Genomic DNA, 21,879 nt, shown 5'->3' with positions numbered 1-21,879 from the left:
TATATTAAAAAACCTCCTCTTCAAAATCTCAGTGCCGCACACTCTTTCCTGTCCCACACACGTTTTATACTTCCTTGAATTTACAGAGGCATTTCTGTCTATCTCCCGTTCTCTAGCCAATCAGCTCTCTGCACCACTCAGCCAATCCTAATCCAAAAGTATAGGTATGGCAAGGAGGTATGGCATGTGTCTCTAAGCAGAAAAACCACATGACTGATTGGGCTGCCGGAAAGTCAGCCCTGGCTGGAAAGTTCTTGCTCCATCTGTTGTTATGAGGCCTCTCCAGCATGGCCACTATAGCAGATATGAGAGGGGTGAAGATTGCTTTCAAAACAGCCCTGTCAGAATCACACATTCATTCTAAGCATGGTCAGAGTTGTTTTCCAGAAGTCCAGAGAAGCAACATGAATTATTCCTTACTTTGTAGAGCCTATTTTGTTTGTTTAGTTTACTATTTGTTTTGTGACCTTGCTAGAGTGAGTCTCTTTCCATAATAAATATTTTTTTCTTCATTATTTTACGGTTCTTCTTTTTTAAATAGGAGAATAGTGGGTGGCTTGTGTATGTGTTGCAACAAACTCTGTATTGACCATTTCTCTGTATTCACTTATTAAAAGCTGCAGCAGCTGCTTGATGAAGGAAGGCAGGTAAGGTAAATCTGTGCCATATGCAATTCCAGTTTTTCTGGGAAAGGTGTGCTGCTCTGCTTCCAACAAGCTCTTCACCTAGCAGGGAATATATCTTGAATGCACAAGAGTGGAGGAAAATACTGTCACTATTATTTCCCACCTTGCTCTTTTGTGAGTTTGCCAGTGGATTTCTAAAAATAAAAAGTTTGGGCTCTATACTTGGCTGGGTATGACTCCAAATCCTTTCCCAAACTTGAAAAATATTATCCCAGATCTCAGACAATATAGAGGTTGGTTATGATTAGTGCTCTGATGGTGTTTCCTGCTTGGCAGGGGGTTGGACTCGATGGCCCTTGTGGTCTCTTCCAACTCTATGATTCTTTGATTAGTCTAGTGTGATGCTAAACTCTGCACATAAGCATAGATTATTACTTCACATTTTCAGAACTGAGCTATGCATTGCAAATATGTTGTACCCAATAATTGGGGGGTTGTCTATTGGTTTGAATACTTTGTTATTTTAGAGGAAAAAATGGTGTTTTGAATGATGACTAAATTGACCATTGTGGGGAGGAAAACTGCATGCAACTAGAAGCAAGCTTTCCTCACATTAAAAAAAAAATGTGTGTGTTTAGTTTTTTGGCAACAGACGTGTAGGTGTAAACAACACATGAATTCAAAAACCTGTGTCATGTTGTACAGCTTAATTTCTAAATAAGAGGTATGGAATCAAATCTTATCAACAACAAAAAACATGTTTGGGCCCTCATACATGGAAACTCTTTCCCTATCCATAGATGTGCAGGGAATAATTGATGGGGGTGGGCAGAGCTGTGGGGACAATGGCACATGAATGTGTACTGAGACATTCTTCTAAATAAGTGCTGTACAAGTCCTACTGGGATAAAAACAGCAAGGTTAAAAATTGCAGCCCAACCGATTCAAAATGTTGCTAGCTGCACATAAAACATACGCAAACAGTTTCTAGGAAACATCTTTTGTGTGCACCTAAGCAATAGCTGACCTTTGCAATGACAGGTAACTTTAGACCTCTGACATACAATTGGAGCACCAGAAGCTACACACAATACAGAGATACTCCTACATTCATTGCAAAGCAGCATCCGTCTCATACTTATAACCGTAAGCAGTTTCACAGCACCCTTCAAACCTCAAATACAAGAGCTGCTGGAGAATTAGCATCAAACTTCCCACATTTACAGCTAGTCACATAAGAAACACCATGTCTCGTACGTCACCTTTCGCCCCTGATAGATATATATTAAAGTTACAGAGTGAAACAGGAACAAATTCAACAGGTGCAGTTTCTTTCCTGGCATAAAGGGTGCAGTCATGCAAAAAGTTGCACCTGTTGAATTTCTGCTTACTGTAAAGCTATTAAAGGCACAGAGACTTTGCTTGGGAACGGGGAGGTAGGTGTAGCAATCCTAATCTACATGCCTCTCTTTAACTCTGCCATGACACATTCACACAGAATAGCTGTTAGAAATCTCTCTAAACTGTCCTCAAAGCATGCTGGGTAATGTAGTCCAAGAGTGCTGAGAATTGTCTGTTCGACAGCCATAGCTCCACCTGGTCTGAACTGCAGTTCCAAATGTTCCTTGAAATTATTAAACCACTTTTAGGAATGTAGGTAAGTCTACCCCGCAGCCACATGAGGCTGCTGTTTGAAAGCTACCCATTGTGTTTTCAAACACCCAACAGTTGCAAGGGGTGCAACAGTTGCAGCAGCAAAAGCAGCTGCTTTTATCTCTATGAAAGACCAACAAGGCCAAAAGCAGTCTAGCTTCTGCTCTCTCACACATACAGTACACTAACAAGATCTGCTGGAAAATGTGCATCTATTCAAAAACACTTGCATTTTCTGGTGGTGCCTATAATTACTCGTATTGTACATAAAGTATACACGGTGGTAACATATTCTCAGATAGGGTAGAGAAGCTTGGTTTATAACTCTTCTCATCCCTGACCATGGACCATTCTGGCTGCCGCTGATGGGAACTGGAGCCCAACAGCATCTAGCAGTGATGGCCAAACTTGGCCCTCCAGCTGTTTGGAGACTACAATTCCCATCATCCCTGACCACTGGTCCTGTTAGCTAGGGATGATGGGAGTTGTAGTTCCAAAACAGCTGGAGGGCCAAGTTTGGCCATCACTGGTCTAGAGGGTCATAGGGGTCCCTCACACTTCTTCTAAGAAAACAATCTGCATCCATTGCAAACCTATGAATATGCCCAACAGTTAGGCAGGCGGTTCTGTCCTTTTCACAGAAACATATTTTTTTTCATTTGTAAATAAAAATATTGTGCAAAAGGGGAATGCTCTACCTATACCATATATATTCCTTTTTCTAGTTAACTCTTTTTCAAAACTTATGGTAATACACACTTCTATATCATGACTGCCTATCTTTTTTTTTAATTCTTCTCCTTTTCCTCCTCCTTCTCCTAACAACAGTTAAAAGAACACATATGAGCAAATTGCCCTATAAAGAAAGGTTGCAACATTAGGGACTTTAAAAAGTTTAGAGAAAAGTCAAGTAAGAGGCAATATGATAGAAAATTACAAAATTAGGAATGGTGTGGAGAAAGTGGATAGAGAAAGGTTTTTCTCTTGCTCTCATATCACCAGAACTCATGGAGATACAACAAAGCTGAATGTTGGGAGATTCGGGACTGATAAAAGAAAGTGCTTCTTCACACAGCACAGAGTTAAAATATGGAACTCACTTCCACAGGAGGCCGTTGTGGGCACCAACTTGGATGGCTTTAAAATAATAGTAGACAGCTTCATGGAGGAGAGGGCTATCAGTGGCTTTAAGCCATAATGGCTTTGCTATGCCTGCACAGTCAGAGGTAGCAATGCTGCAAAACACCAGCTTCTGGAAACCGCAGGATGAGAGCGTGCTCTAGTGATATATATATGTGTGTATATATATATGTGTGTGTGTGTATTATATATATATATATATATATATATATATATATATATATACACACACACAGAGAGAGAGAGAGAGAGAGAGAGAGAGAGAGAGAGTTTATGTGTGTGTGTGTGTGTGTGTGTGTGTGTGTGTGTGTGTGTACAATATATATATATATATATATATATATATATATATATATATATATATATATGACATTTTCTGTTTTGCAATTTAAAATACTCATTTACACATCCTTAAAATATCAATGACTTCCCTTCTTCTCTTTCCATGGTTCACTTTATATAGCATAAATCCCTGAATATTTTACAAAAACTTACTAAACCATTCCGCATTCCATTACTGCATCCATCAAAACTCACTTATACTGTTGAATTCATCTTAATGCTGCCAACATTTTCAGGTGTACACAATTCCTCCCCCCCCCATATATTCAATAAACGTTTTCCAATGTTCTCTAAATGTATGTTCTTCTTGTTCTCTTATTCTATATGTTAAGTCTTCAAGCTGCACATATTCTGCCAGCTCAAATTGCCATTCCTCTTTAGTTGGGACCTCGTTCGTTTTCCATTTGAGAGTGCTCTAGTGCTTGACTCCTGCTTGCAGGTTTCCCCAAAGGCACCCGGCTGGCCACAGTGAGAACAGGTTGCTGTCTAGATGGTCCATTGGCCATCTCTTGGCTCTTTCTATGTTCTTAAGTTCTCAGAAAGATATCCGTATCAGGCGTATTCTTTGGGGCTTAATTTGAGTTTATTCTATATGTCTGTTCAATACTTGTTTCACATCCCAGATCTAATTGTAGGAATTCCTTGAATAGTTCCCCCAGAAACATGGTAGGCAGGTTCAGTGGTTACAGCTTTGCTCTGTCACTGTTCCTTCATGTGGGGAAAGGCTGTACCTGTGGAATTTGCTTGCCACCCAGCTGCTAGAGAAAGGTGGCAGCTCTGCCCATTTTAAAAGACTGCAACTTTTAACACATTCCATACAAGGTCAGCCCTACCCATGAAGTAGATTATATGGGAGCAGGTGAGTCGCCCCAGGATCACCCAGTAAACTTCAGCAAACTGTGGGGCTTTTAAGGTTGATCTCCCCAGTCAAGATGCAGCACTTTAACCATTATACTACACTGGCTCACAATCAGCACTTAAACCTACTGACTTAAAAGTCTTGTTGAGAGAGGAGGGTCTTCAGCAGGCTGCAGAAAAGCAACAGAGACACTGCCTGCCTAATATTCCAGGGGAGGAAATTCCAAATGGTAGCTGCCGCTACAATAAAGGCCAGATTCCTGCGCTGTTTGGAATGGGCTTCCCAATTAGATAGTATTTGCAGGATGCCCTCACCTGCAGAGCAGAGTATTTATTTTCATTTATATCCCACCTTTCCATGGTGTCTTTCTTCAGACAAAGAAGCCTTCTGAGGACTTCAGAAACACAAACACCTCTGCAAGAGCTAAATTTGCACCACGTTGTTTTCAAAAGACGTACCTGGCTCTCCTCCCCAGAAAATGCAAACATTTGTGAAAAGATATACTGTGGGTTAAACCACTGAGCCTAGGGCTTGCTGATCAGAAGGTCAGCGGTTTGAATCCCCATGACGGGGTGAGCTCCCATTGCTCAGTCCCTGCTCCTGCCAACCTAGCAGTTCGAAAGCACAAAATGTAAGTAGATAAATAGGTACCACTCCAGCAGGAAAGTAAACGGTGTTTCCGTGCGCTGCTCTGGTTCACCAGAAGCAGCTTAGTCATGCTGGCCACATGACCCGGAAGCTGTACGCCAGCTCCCTCAGCCAATAAAGCAAGATGAGCACCACAACCCCAGAGTCATCCACGATTGGACCTAATGGTCAGGGGTCCCTTTACCTTTACCTTTACCCAGTATATCTTGTTAGTGTGTGCATGAGAGAGGAAGCAAAAGCAAGACTGCTCTTGGCCTTATTGGGTCTTTCATAGAGCAGTGTACATAGTTCCCCTCCATATTTTATACTTACAACAACCCCTTAAGGTAGGTTAAGGCTGCAAGAGGCAGTGACTTGCCCCTAGTGACACACCTAGTGAACTTTACGTCTAAGTGGGAATTTGAACCCTGCTTTCCTAGTGATGAAACAATCTTCCAGTTATTCACTTGAATATAAATACCACAGTTCTGTCAGTCACGTATACAAGTACCAAAGGGAAATGAGCCAGCAAATACCTACATATAACACTTGCAGAATATCACACTTGCAGAATAAGAAACTTCATTCCCTTCTCAACAGCTGTACAAATAAACTCATCTAGTTGCCATCCCAATATGTACACACAAACAACAGCTGGAGGGATTCACTAATGTGTACCACAGCTGCTGAACAGTTATCACACCCGCTCCCTCCCTCCCTTGACACCTGCACAAGTATACCAAGAAATTAGTGAACATTTCACAACACTCCTCATAGAAATATGCCACTGTGCTTGTCCCAGACCAGCTTGTCCCTTACCCTAACCGATATAACTAGTGGAATTTTTTTGGTTTATTTATTTAAACCTTCGGGGTTGCAATCTAAAAATAATAATGGACTTTGAAATAATTTGAAATTAGGGGTTGCTGGAATGATTTAAAACAGGGATGCAGAAAGGGGAGGTATGGGGAAGTCGCTGAAAGAAGGTTTTAGGAAAGAAAGGTCAAGAAATTATACGTGTTTATATGTTTGTTTGTTTATGTATTGTGTTGTATTGTCTTTTAATATGTGTTGAAAAACCAATAAAAAATTTATAAAAAAAATGAAATAATAATAAAAATGTTTGAAAAATAAGTTCGGTCAAGTGTCCATGGAAAATAACCTGGTTTACAATGATAGTGGATAATAGAATGTCCTGAATGTCTAGCCTACCTGGTGTCAAGTCAGTATGTCAAGTCCCCAGTACAGGGTCGCAGTGGCGTAGCGTGGGTTGTCAGCACCCGGGGCAAGGCAAGTAATTTGCGCCCCCTAACCCGTGGATTTGCGCCCCCTAACCCATGGATTTGCCCTAACCCCAGATGTTGCGCCCGGTGCGGCCCGCCCCCCCTGCACCCCCCACGCTACGCCACTGCAGGGTCAATCCATGTGTTCAAACTCCAAACCAAACTACAGTCCCACAGAGATCCTGATGCCTCCAAGCTGAGATTCATCAACATGGGCAGTTGAGCAGGCACAGCCCCTCAGCTCTGCTGCCCTTTTGTACTTTGCCTACTGATTGCAGCATCTGGGCTTGACCCTCACCTGCTCCAAGCCTCTTCCAGCTGAGGAATCACACCCCTCCTCTCAGAGCTAGCAAGTCCCACCTGGTCAGCTTGGGAGCTGGGCTGTGGGTCCTTGCCTGCCTCTGCCCCTTGGAGGACCCCTCCTGCTGCTCCCTATGCCTCAGAGCCTGCTGTGTTTGTGAAGAGAGGGGCCTTTCTGGTTCTGGTGATGGGTCCTGCTGCTCTGGTTCCTGTGCAGTGACCTCCATTTCCTCGTCATCCTCTGTCACCCCGTGAGTACTTCCTACACCAACCTCTCTCCTTCCCCATCCCCAGCTTGCCCCAGTTTGTCCCAGTCCCAGCTACACCCCTTGCTGGGATCCTCTTCCACCTCCCCGTTGTCCTGCCAGTTCATAACATAGAAATGTATTAAGAACTTCATGCCTACACTAATAATCTTTTAAAACTGAATCCATGACCCTCTGTGAAACATTGAGTCAAAATTTATTTTGCTACGTAATAGAATGAATCAGAGGGGAAACTGTGTGACTTAATATGATATTAACAGGCCACGTATTGTATTTATTACAGCTCAAATTGCACTTATTTAGAATTTGTTAAACAAACAAAATAGGCATTTATTTTCCGTATTACAAGGAAAAGTGCAGTAACAACCAACCCTTCCTTATGAAATGTTCTGGGAAGTTAGTTAGTAAATGATCTTGCTTAGTATCCTTCTTGTATGTGTGAAGAAAAACACCAAATTTCACAATTGCTGCTCTAAGCAAATTAATGGTATATGAGCTGTGTGACCAAAGGTTTTAGATTATCTTCCTGGGTATAGTATAGTATAGTATAGTATAGTATAGTATAGTATAGTATAGTATAGTATAGATGCTTTATTTGGCTTGTTACAGCAAGGAAATTGCATGTATGTTTGCTTAGGAAATATACAACTCAGAAACTTAATTCAAAACTGCTCTTTTTCTTAGTGATAAAATGCTGCAATCCTATACACGTTTTTCAGCTTGCCCTGTACATCACCTTGGTTTAAATCAATCCACCTTGATCACCACGAAGTCATGGATCTCTCTTCCCACTTCAGATCTGGCTAGGAAGGAGAGACCCCATATGGCAGCGAAACTCAGCCTCTCTCACTGCAGTCAGAATCTCTTCGCTGATCTATAATGCGGTGAGCAGTGACAGATTGATTTTACAGCTCTGCTTGGAGCCAGCCGCTGGCCCTGGGTTGGGGATGAATCAGCTTTCTTTGGGCTCTGGCTTTTATTTCCCTATTTTCCTTAAACCTCCCTCACAGGCAATGAATAGAAAAGCAGAGCAAGTAAGTTGCCATATAGGTGTTATTGGCATGTATTCCCACTCCCATAATCAGGAGCGACAATCCTTATTTCGAGGAGGGAGAGGTGAGCAAATTTCTAATTGATGCTGTGCTTGTACCTCATTCAGCATTAACTGCCCTGCATGAACACCCAAAGACTCTTTTCCGTGATTGAACTAGGAATCCAGAATGCATTCAGAAGAGGATCAGCATGATATATAAGATGTTAAGTTTAGCCATCCTTGCTGCACAGATAAATTGGGCTACAGTCTATTCAGTTCCATTTATTTCAATGGGACTGCAGTTTGGTTCACACATTACCAAAGGGGGGGGACCCCAAAGCTTTACATGAGGGATTGCATGCGACTAGGCATTCTGCAACCCAGAAGCAGACTTCATCCCATACTGATTTGCAGCCATAAAGGCTCTACTTCTGAGAGACCCTTCCAACCAACAGAATCCAAAGATGCAAATGACTTGGGGGAAACCAGGCAGCAATTGGTTCAGCTGCCGCTCTTCATAATACTTTGAGAGATGTTCACGCAAACAGCAGACTGAAAATTGTAACTTGCTTCAAGGCACCCATATTTCATTTTTAACAGCAATACAGCCCCCTCACTGCTCCTCTTAAGAACTGCCAATTTTCCTTTAGGTGCAAACAGCACGAGACAGGGATACTTAAGGGGTTCTAATAGCCCGTTGACAAGATTACATTTTGATACCAAATTAATTTGCAATAAACATTATGTATTGGTTTCAACCTTGCAATCAATACAAAGACATTTGAATCCACTGATGTCGGCCGCCCGTTTTCAGTCAGGGAGGGAGGGGCCAGCAGATGCACAGTAATGGCTCTGGTCACAGAAGGAGGTAGACGAACTAGCTCATTGGTACCCATTGCTGATGTTCCTTTCTGCTGCCTAATCTCACCTGTTCCTTTGCAACACCTTTCATGTCAATTTTGATCATTCTTTTTGGACACTTAGGATTCATAAAATTTCCAAATTCCAGTCATGTAGTATGACTTACCTCAAATGGGTATGTGGTAAAAGACCTGCATGCAAATATACACATAGTATTCTAGCAAATTTTGTCATTTCCAGTGATTATAGTAAGCAGAATTCCTTCCGAGAGCAAGAGGGAAGTCCATCCATGCAAAAGAGCTATTCTGTAAATGTAGCCGATCAAGGTCCCAGGTGAACAGCCTCCAGGGTTGACCCTTCAGATTCAAAAGTTCTGTTGATCTTGGAAAATCAATGGAAGATGAGCCTTGGAGCAGGGGGACAGACCCAAAGGGAGAATATTTTCTAGGTGTTTATATTTATTGTGAGAGAGAAGATTCCATGGCATCCACATCACATTTACTCTCCTGTTTTGATATTTCAGATCGGGAATTAGTCCAAGTAGCGTGTGTGGCCCAAATTTAAATGGATATCATGGGGAAGAGACATTTCTTGCTCTTTGCTTCTTAAATAGCCAGATCTCCTGTTTTATCCTAAATGAGAGAGAAAAAGAGAATATGAGGTCGTCCTTAAGTTAATTTCTAATTGAAATATATGTAATTGCTACTTTTATATCTACCTTCTTTCTAAAGCACTGAGTAGTCAGTTGTATTTTGTCACGGTTATTTGTGTTTTCAAGGTTATTATTATTCTCATTGTTTTAATGATTTAATGATCTGCAAGTTGTCTAAAATGTTTACCTTGAGAGGGGGATACAACCATCATCAACAATAGTTATCATCTTCATTCTGTACAATATGGAGATCAGGAGTTTTTTTCTTCCAAAATATGAGAATTTCAGTTGTTCTTTTAAAAATGCAAATGTTTCTAGCCCTCATTATTTCTGCTGACATTGAAAACCTCTGATCAGTGTTTCAAGGGCTCAAATACCATTGAAAAGTTTGAAGCATTTAAGAGCTTATGGACCCTGAATGTTTGATAGCACCCTGTTATTTCAAAGCCGTAATAACCTACGGTTCCACCTTCCAACAAATCCCACCCCTTATTTCCTTGGGTGCTCTAACCCCAGCCTAAAAACTCAAATTCTGTCAAATAAATAAAAATGGCAAATTAGAAGAGAACCATCCCTATCCGATTTTAAAACTGAGCATCCATAAGGCAGTGTGGGAAGCTGCAAGTTCATTTTCTGATTTCCTCCCCACCCCCTCCAATATATTCAGTGTCTTCATTGAACCAGAAGGCAAAATGTCAAATGGGCACAATTGCCTTAGGGTTGAAGTGGATTGATAATGGTGGGAGTCAATAAGACAAATCTCCAATTTCCTTAGCACAGCTTTCTTCATTCACATCCTGAAAGCACCTCTCCTGAGGCTTTAAAAATATATATAATCCTATCTAGGCCCAAAATTCCTGCTTTTTCAAATAGCTATTTGGTTTATTCCAGAGAAGAGATGGAGCTCAGCTAGCCTCCTGTGGTTATCATTTCATTTGGCCGAATGTCAGGAGTGTTTCACACCTTACATTTTTAAAGGAAGAGGCAAAACATTTTACTTGCAGCCAATAAAACTGTACTGTATCACATACAACAAACATGAGTTTCCTGCATTATGTAGCGTCATTTAGCTGTCGGGCAAGGGACAAGATGCCTCCCTGCACCCCTCCACATACAGAACTTGGTAAATGCAAGGAACTTTTTAAAGTGCCACTTGGGGCTGCCATTTCACCAGCAGCTGGGTGGATCCATTTTGAACTTTTAAATATACAGTGGTACCTCGGGTTACATACGCTTCAGGTTACATACGCTTCAGGTTACAGACTCTGCTAACCCAGAAATAGTACCTCGGGTTAAGAACTTTGCTTCAGGGTGAGAACAGAAATTGTGCTCCGGCAGCGCGGCAGCAGCAGGAGGCCCCATTAGCTAAAGTGGTGCTTCAGGTTAAGAATACTGTAGTTTCAGGTTAAGAACGGAACGAATTAAGTACATAACCAGAGGTACCACTGTAATAGCACATAGCAGGACAATTAAATAGCCCCCGTTTCGGTTTTCAGATCATGACAAGACCTGCAACTAAGTCAATTCTTGCTTGCTTTTTGCCCCTGAGACCCATGGAGTGTGTGTGTGTGTGTGTGTGTGTGTGTGTGTGTGTGTGTTGGAAGGTGTTTGAATTTAACCTCAGGCAGACTTCTTACAACCAGGAATTGAAGATATATGGGTGCATGTAATTACTTGCTCAGTCAGATTCTTTTTTCCAGAGGCATCCTTTAACTTGGCAAATGACACCTCAACCCTAAAGTCTTCTTCGCCTGCTCTCCAGAGTCCCTACACTTCACTTTCAGCATTCATCCTCTCTGTGTCACACTGAAGACTTCTGCCCTGGTTTTCTTCAGCATCCCTCAGTCCTTCTCAGGCTATGGCCCTCTGTATCATGTGGCCTATCCTGGTTTTCCGCCTCTCTCCTTTCTCTTGTGCTCTCTTCCCTGCATGAGAATTCACTCCCAGCTATATTTTTCTCCCTCTTGGTGTGTGCAAGCACCTTTGGAATCCCTTCCCTATTAGTCCACCTCAGGGATCCCAGCTGGTCTCACAGTTCTCTAAACACAACATACCAGTGTTCTGCTTCTCCTTCATGCTCTCAGTAGCCACCTATCAAGATATTCAGTGCTGCTGAATGCGCTTTAGTTACTGCAATTCTACAGTAAGTACACCCATATCTATTCTGAGATTAAATAGTCTATTAAACTTTTTTTTTAAGGAAGCTACTGTGATCAGTTTATACAAGCACTTCCTTTGAAAGCCCGTGTAGGACAAGCTACTGGCAAACCCACTGAACACACTGGTGAAAAGAATTATAGAATTGTAGAGTTGAAAGGGTCCCTGAGGATGATCTGGTCTAACCCCCTGCAATGCAGGAATGTGCAGCCATCCCATATGGGGATTGAACCTGCAACCTTGGCGTTATCAGCACCACGCTCTAACCAACTGAGCTATCCAGGCTGAGCTAGTCCTCTGCTATTTACTTATTCCATTTATATCCCAAGGAGCTCAAGTTGGCATTCATGGTTCTTTTCCTCCCCACAACAACCCTGTGAGGTAGGTTAGACTGAGAGACTATGACTGGCCCAAGGTCATCCAGTGTTCTTCATTGCTGAGTGGGCATTCAGACCTTCGTCTCCCAAGTCCTAATCCAAAACTCCAACCACTGTGCTCTCATAACGTGGAGTGGGGTTCAACCTGTTAACCTTGGTATAAATGATAAGAAGTACAAAGATGACCCTGTTTTCATTTATGAAATACTGGAACACAATGCCGTGATCCATCAGGGGTTCCATTGTCCTAGGGAAGTAGCGGTTCAGGCCAGGGGGCAAGAGCCAAAGTACTGATCTGGGATAGTTTCAGGACCCTGGACAGCACTACACGTACTAGGCGAGGTTTATGTGGGCATTCAGGACCATGGCTAGTAATCCTGCAACTAAGGTAAAAGATCAATCCTTTCAGTACCATGCAAGGAGAGTCCTTCTGGAAGCTCCACTTTCTCAAGTGCTGCACCCTTAAAGGGTCCCACATCTTGTTTCGTCCATCCTTCTAGGGAGCAAGGGCCAAAGTAACCTGCTTGGGGAAAGCTACCCAGAGCCTTTCTGCTTCCAGTAAGGTCTACTTCTCAGAGCAGTGGTACTTCCCTGGATTTTAGTGGACAGAGTGCAGGACCCAAGGCAGAGGGAAGGACTAGGGAATGGGTCTGACTCTGAGATGCAGAAGAGCTCTATCTCTAAAGATTCTCAGTCCAGGACCCCAAGAAGGAAGGGCCATAGCTCAGTGGCAGAGCATCTGCTTTGCATGCCAAATGACCCACATTCACTTCCTGGCATCTCCAGGCTAGGATATGACCCAGCCTGAAACCTGGGGGAGCTGCTGCCAGTAAGGCATAAGCAATACTGAGCTAAATGGACAAACAGTCTGATTCAGTATAAGGCAGCTTCCTATGCTTCTATGATGAGCAGGGGGGATGTGCAGGCGAGCCAAACGTCACAACTGAAAACATTGCAAGCTGGGTCTTTGTTTTTGGAGGGAGAGATGGGTATTTAGGGATGAGGTGGATTTGTGTTGGAACAAATCGGTGAGCATGCCTTGAGAGCGCTCCTACAGTTGTTCATTTAACAGGCGAAGAACTCCTGAGCAATGTCAGTCTTTCCCCGCTGGAATGGAAGAGTTGGCAAGTCCAGGAAATTACTGGTTTCCAGAGGTAGGGGAAGACTGCTGTGATACTCACCAATGACTAAGACACCCTGCAGATGCTCAGAGGCAGTTCTTCCCTGTATTACTCCCAAGGAATGACCCTGGAATTTGCTAGAATCAGCCCTTGGTCAAAAAAATGAGCCCTGGAGCAGGTCTAATAGTTCAGGATCCAAAGCGCACTGTGTCCCTACTAGCACAAGCTGACATAGCCATCCCTCCCCCACTCCTCTCTGAACTGTAAGCCTGATTTGGAAGCTGGCTCATTCTGCAGCCCTGGGCAGTGGTACTTCATGTCTTCTTCACATCCCCATCTGTCAAATTATGTGAATAATAATACTTACCTCAGAGGGTGGTTGTGAGGCTTAATTAGCTAATGTTTGTAATGATTTATATAAGCACTAAAGTATTATTATTATTATTCATAGAAATGTTTCCTACAGAGCTTCCCTTTACCTTTGCCAGTCACCATTTATAGAGGCACCTCAGCAGATGATCCTCAGGAAAGCATTTCTTCCAATGGAATTTCACAGGGAATAATAGATGAGGCCACTGTGAGTCATGGGATGGAAGGGAGGGAGGGAGGGAGGGAGGGAAGAAAGGATCCTGCAGAGGGTTGCTTGAGCCAGCCTGAAGCCTGAAGGGAAAGCTGGAAGTCTGAGGGAAGGAGAGAAAGGGCGACATACGGCCACACACTCTTCCCTCTTCCTGGTATGGGTTAAAAATTCAATTCGCAGAAGTCAAAAGCAAAATTCTTATTGATTTCAAAAGCAGCGAGAGCTAGCTTTAATTTATTTCTCCGGCACTCTTTGGAAGCTATTGAGTGGTCTGTGCTCAGGGAAAGAAAGAGAAAGTATTAAATAAGATACGTTTGATTAAAAAAAAATACAGAAGCAGAAGGGGGAAATGGTATTGTGCTTACAAATCTTAGCTACATACACTTTTTGTGAGTGGGGTGGGGTGACAATAGAGACAGGAGGAGATATTTTTCTATCTGTCTGGAAGGTGTTTGCCACACTGGGTGTGCTAACCGTATATAATAAACATAATAACAATAATTTAAAAAACCAGATGCCCTTCTGAGAGGCATCACACCAGAGAGATAGTTATACCTCTGCAGTAAATAATAACCATCATCATCGATGAATCTAGATTTATAGGATAATAAAAGGGCTTCTATTGAAAGCTGTAGAAATCTTTTGTTGCTGTACTAAAAAATGCAATTATCATCCTAGTTCTGTGTCTTTTTCTCTTCACAGACACAGGGCTACCCTGTTCAAATCTCACTTACTGATGTTAAAGTCATAATTAAGCTAACTATCCTAATAACCGCAGTGATACCAATTCCATTGCCAACACTTGCCTCCTGAGCTGTGGTACGTTGTCTCTGTAGCCCAATATTTCCACCCATACACTTAAGGCTGATTCAGATACGTATTTCTGAAGTTGCCTAGTACATCGCAAAAGTACCACACCACCTGAGTTTCTTGCAGGTAGGTATTGGATTTGTCTGAAATCACACACACCCACACCCAAAACTGCAGGTTTTTTAATTTTAAAAAATCCACAATTTTCAAGATGTGACATATCGGAGAAATATTCCCCAGTGCCCAAGTGAAGTGATACAGTCACCATGAAAGGGCTTCATCATCTCAGAGAAACGTGCTAGATATGAACTAGCTTTTAAGGTACATATCCAGGAATATTATTACTACATTGGTATCCCACACTTCATCCAATGAGCCCAACACAGCCTTCATAGAATTATTTAGGTTTACCTTAACAAGCATGGAAAACACAGCAAGTTGCCTTATATTGAATCTGATCCATTTAGTTCAGTATTGCTTACACTGATTGACAACAACTTTCTGGGATTTCAGGGTTGGAGATAGAGAATGGCCCAAGATTTCACAGCTGAGAAAGAGTTTGAGATTGCATGCCCCATATCCAAACTCAACACACCAGCCACCCATCACCGCTGGCTCTCTAAACACCAGTAAGGTATACACAATCAGAATAGTTCAATACTAGTCAAAGGTGAGACCTGCAACAAAATGTTGAAGTGTGGATGGAGTGATCCTAGATCAAGATTGCAGCCATTTCAGTTCTTTTCTGCCTGGCATTTTCCCTCCAACAGTCCGTTAGCATTCCACATTCAGTCCCCTCTTTTTGTAATTTCCCACCCTAAGGTGGGAGATGGTGTTGTTTTCGGTACTTCTGTAAAACATGGGTTCTCCTAAGCTTGCTGACCAATCCCTCATGTGTGTGGATGGCACCATTTTTACTACAGAAGCAATGGCATGGCATAAACACTGAAAATAGAAGGAGTGATAATATCCTTCCCTGCTTACCCCCTTCTGACTGCATGCTGCTGAGTGAAGAGGGGAGTCTAATCTGCATTAATGATTACAAATATAAAACAAGCAGGTGGTAGTTTTTTTGACTAGCAGGTGGTACTTTTTTCCAAGTTACTAATTTATTTCAAGGCCACCCAGTGGGGCTTCCACAAGATTCTGCCAAATCATATACTTGGCCCATACAGGGGCAACCACAGGAACAGGATGCTCTGATGCCTTCCTCCACAGGATTGCAACCCAATCATTTGGGTCTGGCTTAAAATGGGGAAGTGGGTGCAAGTAAGCAGTGGGTTCAGCTTTTTTGCGATCCATCTCTTCCTCTCCTTCTCAAAGGCAGCCTGGCACAATTTTCACAAACTACAGGTTTTGGTGACAAACCTGACTGTACCCCTTCAGGCAGTCAAGAAACTGTTGGGTGTGGAGGAGCTTTCAGTCACAGAAGCCCTACCTACTTCATCTGGTGCTTCACATGACTGAGAATACACTTCCAGACAGAGAATGCTTTCCCAGACAAAACAGCTCTGTGCACATAGAAAACTAGGGCTGTGCACACGCTGTACCTTTCAACCACATTCAAAGTGCATTCTTTCCTGCAAAGAATTCTGGGTGCTGTAGTTTACCCCTTGCAATTGTACAAAAGCAACCTTTAACAAACTACAGCGCCCAGAATTCTTTGAGGGAAGGAATGTGCTTTGAATGTGCTTTAAAGCTGTGGGGGTACACACAGCCTGTATGTCAGGGAAAGGAGTTCTAACCTTGCCTTCTCCTTGACATGTCACTTTTGAATGGGCAGGCAAACTTATGTATGGAGTGGTATTCAGCCAAGTGACCCCAACCAGCAGTCTGAAATTCTGCAGTCCAGACGCAGGTTTGCCACCTCCTCTTGCTATTTCTGAAGACTAGACTTGACTCTGAAAGGAGAGGACAGCGACAACAGCCTGCCCAAAATAAGCTTAGACCCTATAGTTCACGGGTGGGGAACCTTTAGCCCTCCAGATGTCGTTGGAATCCATTTTCCACCAAGCATGCCAATGCTCAAATACAATGCAGTCCCACAATATGTAGAGGGTTACAGGTTCCCACCTCTGCTATAGTAGTCTACCTGATGAATTTACCTCCCTCAACCTTTTTAAACTCTTTTCACACTAAGGGTCCTATTTCCTTCCAGGCAGCCTTCCAGGGGCCACTTGCCAGTGGGCAACAGATGTGAATGTTACCATTGTACAGCAGACAAGTTCCTTCACACTCACACACTCTGTTCTCTTTTCTCCATCAAGTCAGCAAAAGGCATTATGCAAGGACACATTTCAGCCAGGCAAAGGCACTTAAGGAGGGTGCAAAGAAGGCCGCACAAGTGCCTGGCCTGAGAAGGGGGGGGTGTTGTGGGGAGACAAGGACTAAAGTCTTGGGCCCTGGGACTGAGATTCCCTGCCTCTGCCCTAAGCAATGGCCCAGCCGGCAAGATAACCAGTGTGACAATTTATCCCCTTTCCTCCCCTTCCTTGCTAAACTGCTTAACAAGGGAAGGAGGCAAAGCCTTCTGGAGCGCAGCTGGTCCCCTGACAGAGCTCATCTCCTGCAATCCTTACCTGTCCTTTCAAGAGCTCTGATGGCAACGTCTCTTAAGAGCAAGCCTTAATCTCCTCACCATCTACCAGACACACAGCCAAGTTTGACAGGGGACTGTTTGCTTTCCAGTGTGTCCATAATATTAAAATATATGTTGTGGTGAGGCCTCCTAAATGTATTTTTCATTATTTTTATTTCCCCATCGTTATCATATTTGTGATTTAGATGCAGTTTTCTCTACCCTCCGTGCTTAATGAGTCGTCAGCTTTATTCACTCACACTCCCATCCTCCCGGGAGCATGCTTTGATTTTCTAGTGGGTGCGTGAAAACACAGATTAAAGCAATTAGACAGAAATAATCTTGGGGAAAGGGGAGAGAGATCCAGAGCGCCTAATTATGCCGTTTTAATCAAGACACAATTATGCAGAGACTTTTATAGATTATAAATTAGCCAAACTGCAAAAGTGAAAAAAAAATTATATATAGAAATTTAAATATCATCTATCATGCCTGTTGTTACCTTTCCGTCTTTCCTGAACCAGATCGTAAGAGCCTATCTGAAGAACTGGATTCTAAAGGCTATCCTGGGAGAGTAAAGAAAACAAACTGGATTTTTATTCTTGGCTGAAGTAGACACCTTGGCAGTGGCAGCTAATCCTTTGGGGAAAGAAAAAACAACATATTAATATTATCCAAATCCAGAAATATTGACATTGTTATTTCGGGCAGAAGAGCAAAGCTGCAGGTACTTCTAAAGATTTATTCATACATTAAATCCCCTACGTGTTTCGAGCCCAGCTGTTCATCAGCAGCAAAATCTATACCATCTTTCAGTATTCTAAGTGGAGAAATATTTTCCAGCAGGTATTTTGAGTGACTTTTAAAGTGTGGGTAGAACTATACGTTATGGGAGGGGACAGTTTGGTGGGAGAAAGGTCCTTACAGCAGTGGCTGGTGTCAACTAAAACTGGTAGGGTGGAAGGCAGGGAGGCCAACAGTAGGTGGCGCCAGAGCCAACGACAGGCAAAACCAACCAATTCTAGTTTTGTTCACGTTCTCCCTGATAAATTCTACAAGGGGCAACCATTTAGTCTTAAAGGAGGAGGAAGAAGACAGATAGGGCCACTTCCTGGACTGGTTGTAAGTAAGAAGACAGGCAGGCAAGTGAGGTTAGCAGGGCAGCGCCCTATGTGCCCTACTTCCACTGGGTGCCCATTCCCACTTTGGGCAGCTACCAACTACCCTAGCAGGGACCTCCGACATGCTGGCCATGGGCCAATGGATACATTGAGCATTGTGGGGAAATGTGAATCACTCCACCCAGTGGCGGAGCTTCATGATCCGGCACCAGGGGCGGAGAGCAGGGGGCAGCAGGGCTGGCGCACGTACTGGGGGCAGGGGGGCGCCACCTACACGCCTCTTCCTCTGCCAATGACTCCACCTGTGAAGGTCGGGGTTCTTCTCATCACCAAACACACCTTCAGTTTGCTTACTTATACTTCTGCCACTTAACCCACAACTGCGATATACTGCCCCAAACTTCCCAAGCCTGCTTTCTCTCTTCTCTGCCTCTTCTCTCCTCCGTAAAACTTGTCCTCCCATTTTTGTCTTCTCATATTTCACCAAGGGTGATGCTCTTTCCCCTTATTCCTGCTCCAGTCAGGATCTTACTTTCATTTGTTGTTACTTTCCCTTCCTTTCCCCCCTGTTTACTATCTGGCTCTTTGATGGTTCCTCCTCCTCTGCTTCATGTTCCTCTCCTCCCTTCTAATCCAGCCAGCCTTGCTCTTTGTTCTTCACTCTCCTTCTCTCTTCTATTCATCTACACTCTCTCTGCCACTGCCTCTCTCACTCCCACTTTCTTTCCTGTATGGAAGTTCACCCACTCCTGTTTCCCTTTCCCTTTCTTGCTGACGCCCAACACATATCTCACTTGACTTTTATCCTCTGTCAGGTTGTGCAACACTCTATCCTTGGAGAAATCTCCAATTTTCCCCCTTTTCCAGCCCAACTAGGTCATCCTCCAGCCAGACCACCAGCACACTGGAGAGGAAGCCTCCCTGATGTCTCATAAGAACATAGGAACCTACTGGATCAAGTCCATTGCTATCTAGCCCAACATCCTGATCTTACAGTGGCCAACCAGATGCCTGTGAGAGGCCCACAAAACAGCACCTGAGTGCACTAGCTGTGTCCCCTCTTGCTGTTTTCCAGCAACTGATATTCAGAGACATACTACCTCTGACTGTGGAGGCGGAGCATAGTGATCATGTGGTATAGTGGTTAGTGTCAAACTAGGACCTGGGAGACCATGGTTCTCATCCTCACTGGACTGTGAAGGTCATTGGGTGACCTTGGCCCAATCACACACTCTCGGCCTAACCTACCTCACAGGATTGTTGTGAGAATAAAACGGAGGGAGGGATTAAATAGGCCACCCTGAGCTCCTTGGAGGAAAGATGGGATATAATAAACATAATAAAATCCTAGCTAGCAGCCACTGACAGCTTCATCCTCCATGAACTTGACCAATTCTCTTTTAAAGCTTTCCAAATTGGTGACTCACCTCATATACTGTATGCAGTACTTGTTCAAATCAACGCACACATCTAAACAGCCCTCTCACCTGACTTTCAATGTCCCTTTGGACCTTGCATTTGCATAACATCCAACTGCACAACATGCAAATGTACAAAAAAAAAGCTTTTTTTGTGTGTCATACAAAAATGTGTAACATGAATATTTTTAATTGCACAGCCAAACTCACTGGTTGATTCCAGGTAGGGTCTTCATCAGTGTTTTTCTTCGGGGGGTGGGGACAGAGGGGAACACATACCCCTAAGCATTTCGTGAACCTAACGGGAGAAGAAACTAAAAATAATAATTAAATGTTAGTTTCTTCTCTAGCACGGTGAATCGCCAGTTCCGTTGCTACCCCTGATGGCGGCCTCATTTCCTGTTACGATGTTTCCTGAGTCTCAGACGGACTGTGAGTACCCCTAAATATTATTTTTAGGGGGGACCACTGGTTTTCATACCCCAAATGGGCCGTTCAGCCACTTTTATGTGTATGATAGGCATGTCAGCACCCACACATTCTGTTTTTTCAGTCATTGGCCCCATCTGCACTACAGTCATAGGAGCTGTAGTTGGTTAAGGGGCCTGAGAGTTGTTAGGAGACCCAGACTACAATTCTCTGGGTGGCTTAACAGTCGATCCCTCTTCACAGGGAACACTGGGAATGATCTCTGTGTGGTGGGAACTGCTAACAACACTCTGCTCCTTAACAAACTACAGCTCCCAGGATTCTTTGGGGGAAGCCACTACTGTTTACAGTGCTGCAATACTGCTTTAATGAAAATATAGTGCAGATGGAACTGTGGACACTCATCGCTACTCCATCATTTGCCATTCACACCAAGGGACAGAGCTTGAGGGAATCCATCTGTGCTGGGTTTTTGTTGTTGTTGGTCTCTGCCAGAAGTGCATGCAAGCAAACATTACCACAACATAATTATGTTTCACAATGGGAAAAATGGAGGCTAGTGTTTGGGGCCTCGCTGGAGGGTGGTGAGGAGAAAGATAATACCGTGGTCCTGGTAGTGCCATTCTGCTGTTTGATTTGGCAGGGGCAGGTTTGATTTGGTGCATGGCAATATGTTTTTAAAAATCATAATATCCCTTAGGCCCCTTAACCATTAACAGCACAACCACACATTTCCACCCACCCATTTTATTTAAATGTTCAGTATGTGTACCGCAGTTACAGTCTCCAAGGTAATCCCACCACATTTACTGTGCTGAGATCTTTAAAGAATAGCTCCTTCGAACCAGGTTGTTGAAATTCATTAATGTCTTCAGCAGGTGGCAAATGGTCAAAATTTGTCTCTTTTGTTTGGTACGGGGGAGGCTGCTGGCCAAGGTGTGCTCAGGTGAGGAAGAAACAAAGGTAGGGGTACAGTGTAGTGACAGAGACAACCCATCGAAACATCACCACACGTGTGACAAAATACCCAGCCAAATATATTCTCTAGCAAGCTTCCACATCACCAGTGACTACAGATGTAGAATATTGTGATCCCCATGTAATTTGTGGGCTTACTGTACTCCATAAATGTATGCCATATGCTAGAATGGCACTGTGTGAAGAATGAGCTGGTGGAGGAGGGTTCCAGATTCAAATCCTACCTCTGGCATAAACTCACCAGGGATGCTTAGGCAAACCATTATTTCTTATCCTCAGCCTTTCACCTGCAACAGGGGGTTAGTAATAATGACATAGGGATATTTACTTACTTGTTTTTAAAAAAATTATATACCGCTTGATTGTAAAAAAAAAGCCTGAAAATGGTTTGTAAAAAGATAAATCAAGTAAAATTTACAACTTTAATTTAAAACAGTGCTAAAACTAATTAAAATTACCTCAACTTTCTAAGCATCTGGCTAGCCTTGACCAAGCAAGGATGTATTCAGCAAGCGCCGAAAAGAGTTCAGGGAAGGCAGCTGCTTGATATCAATGGGCAGGGAGTTCCAAAGTGCAGGTGCTGCCACACTAAGCAACTGAGTTCTTACAAAAGCAGAAGGGGGATTATGTTGCACCTGTAACAGTGCCAATTCCACCGACTGAAGTGG

The sequence above is a fragment of the Podarcis filfolensis genome (genome assembly GCF_964270895.1).
Source record: "Podarcis filfolensis genome assembly, chromosome: 10".
Taxonomy (NCBI): Eukaryota; Metazoa; Chordata; class Lepidosauria; order Squamata; family Lacertidae; genus Podarcis; species Podarcis filfolensis.
The sequence above is the reverse complement of the archived record's forward strand: the minus strand, read 5'-3'. Positions refer to the sequence as shown.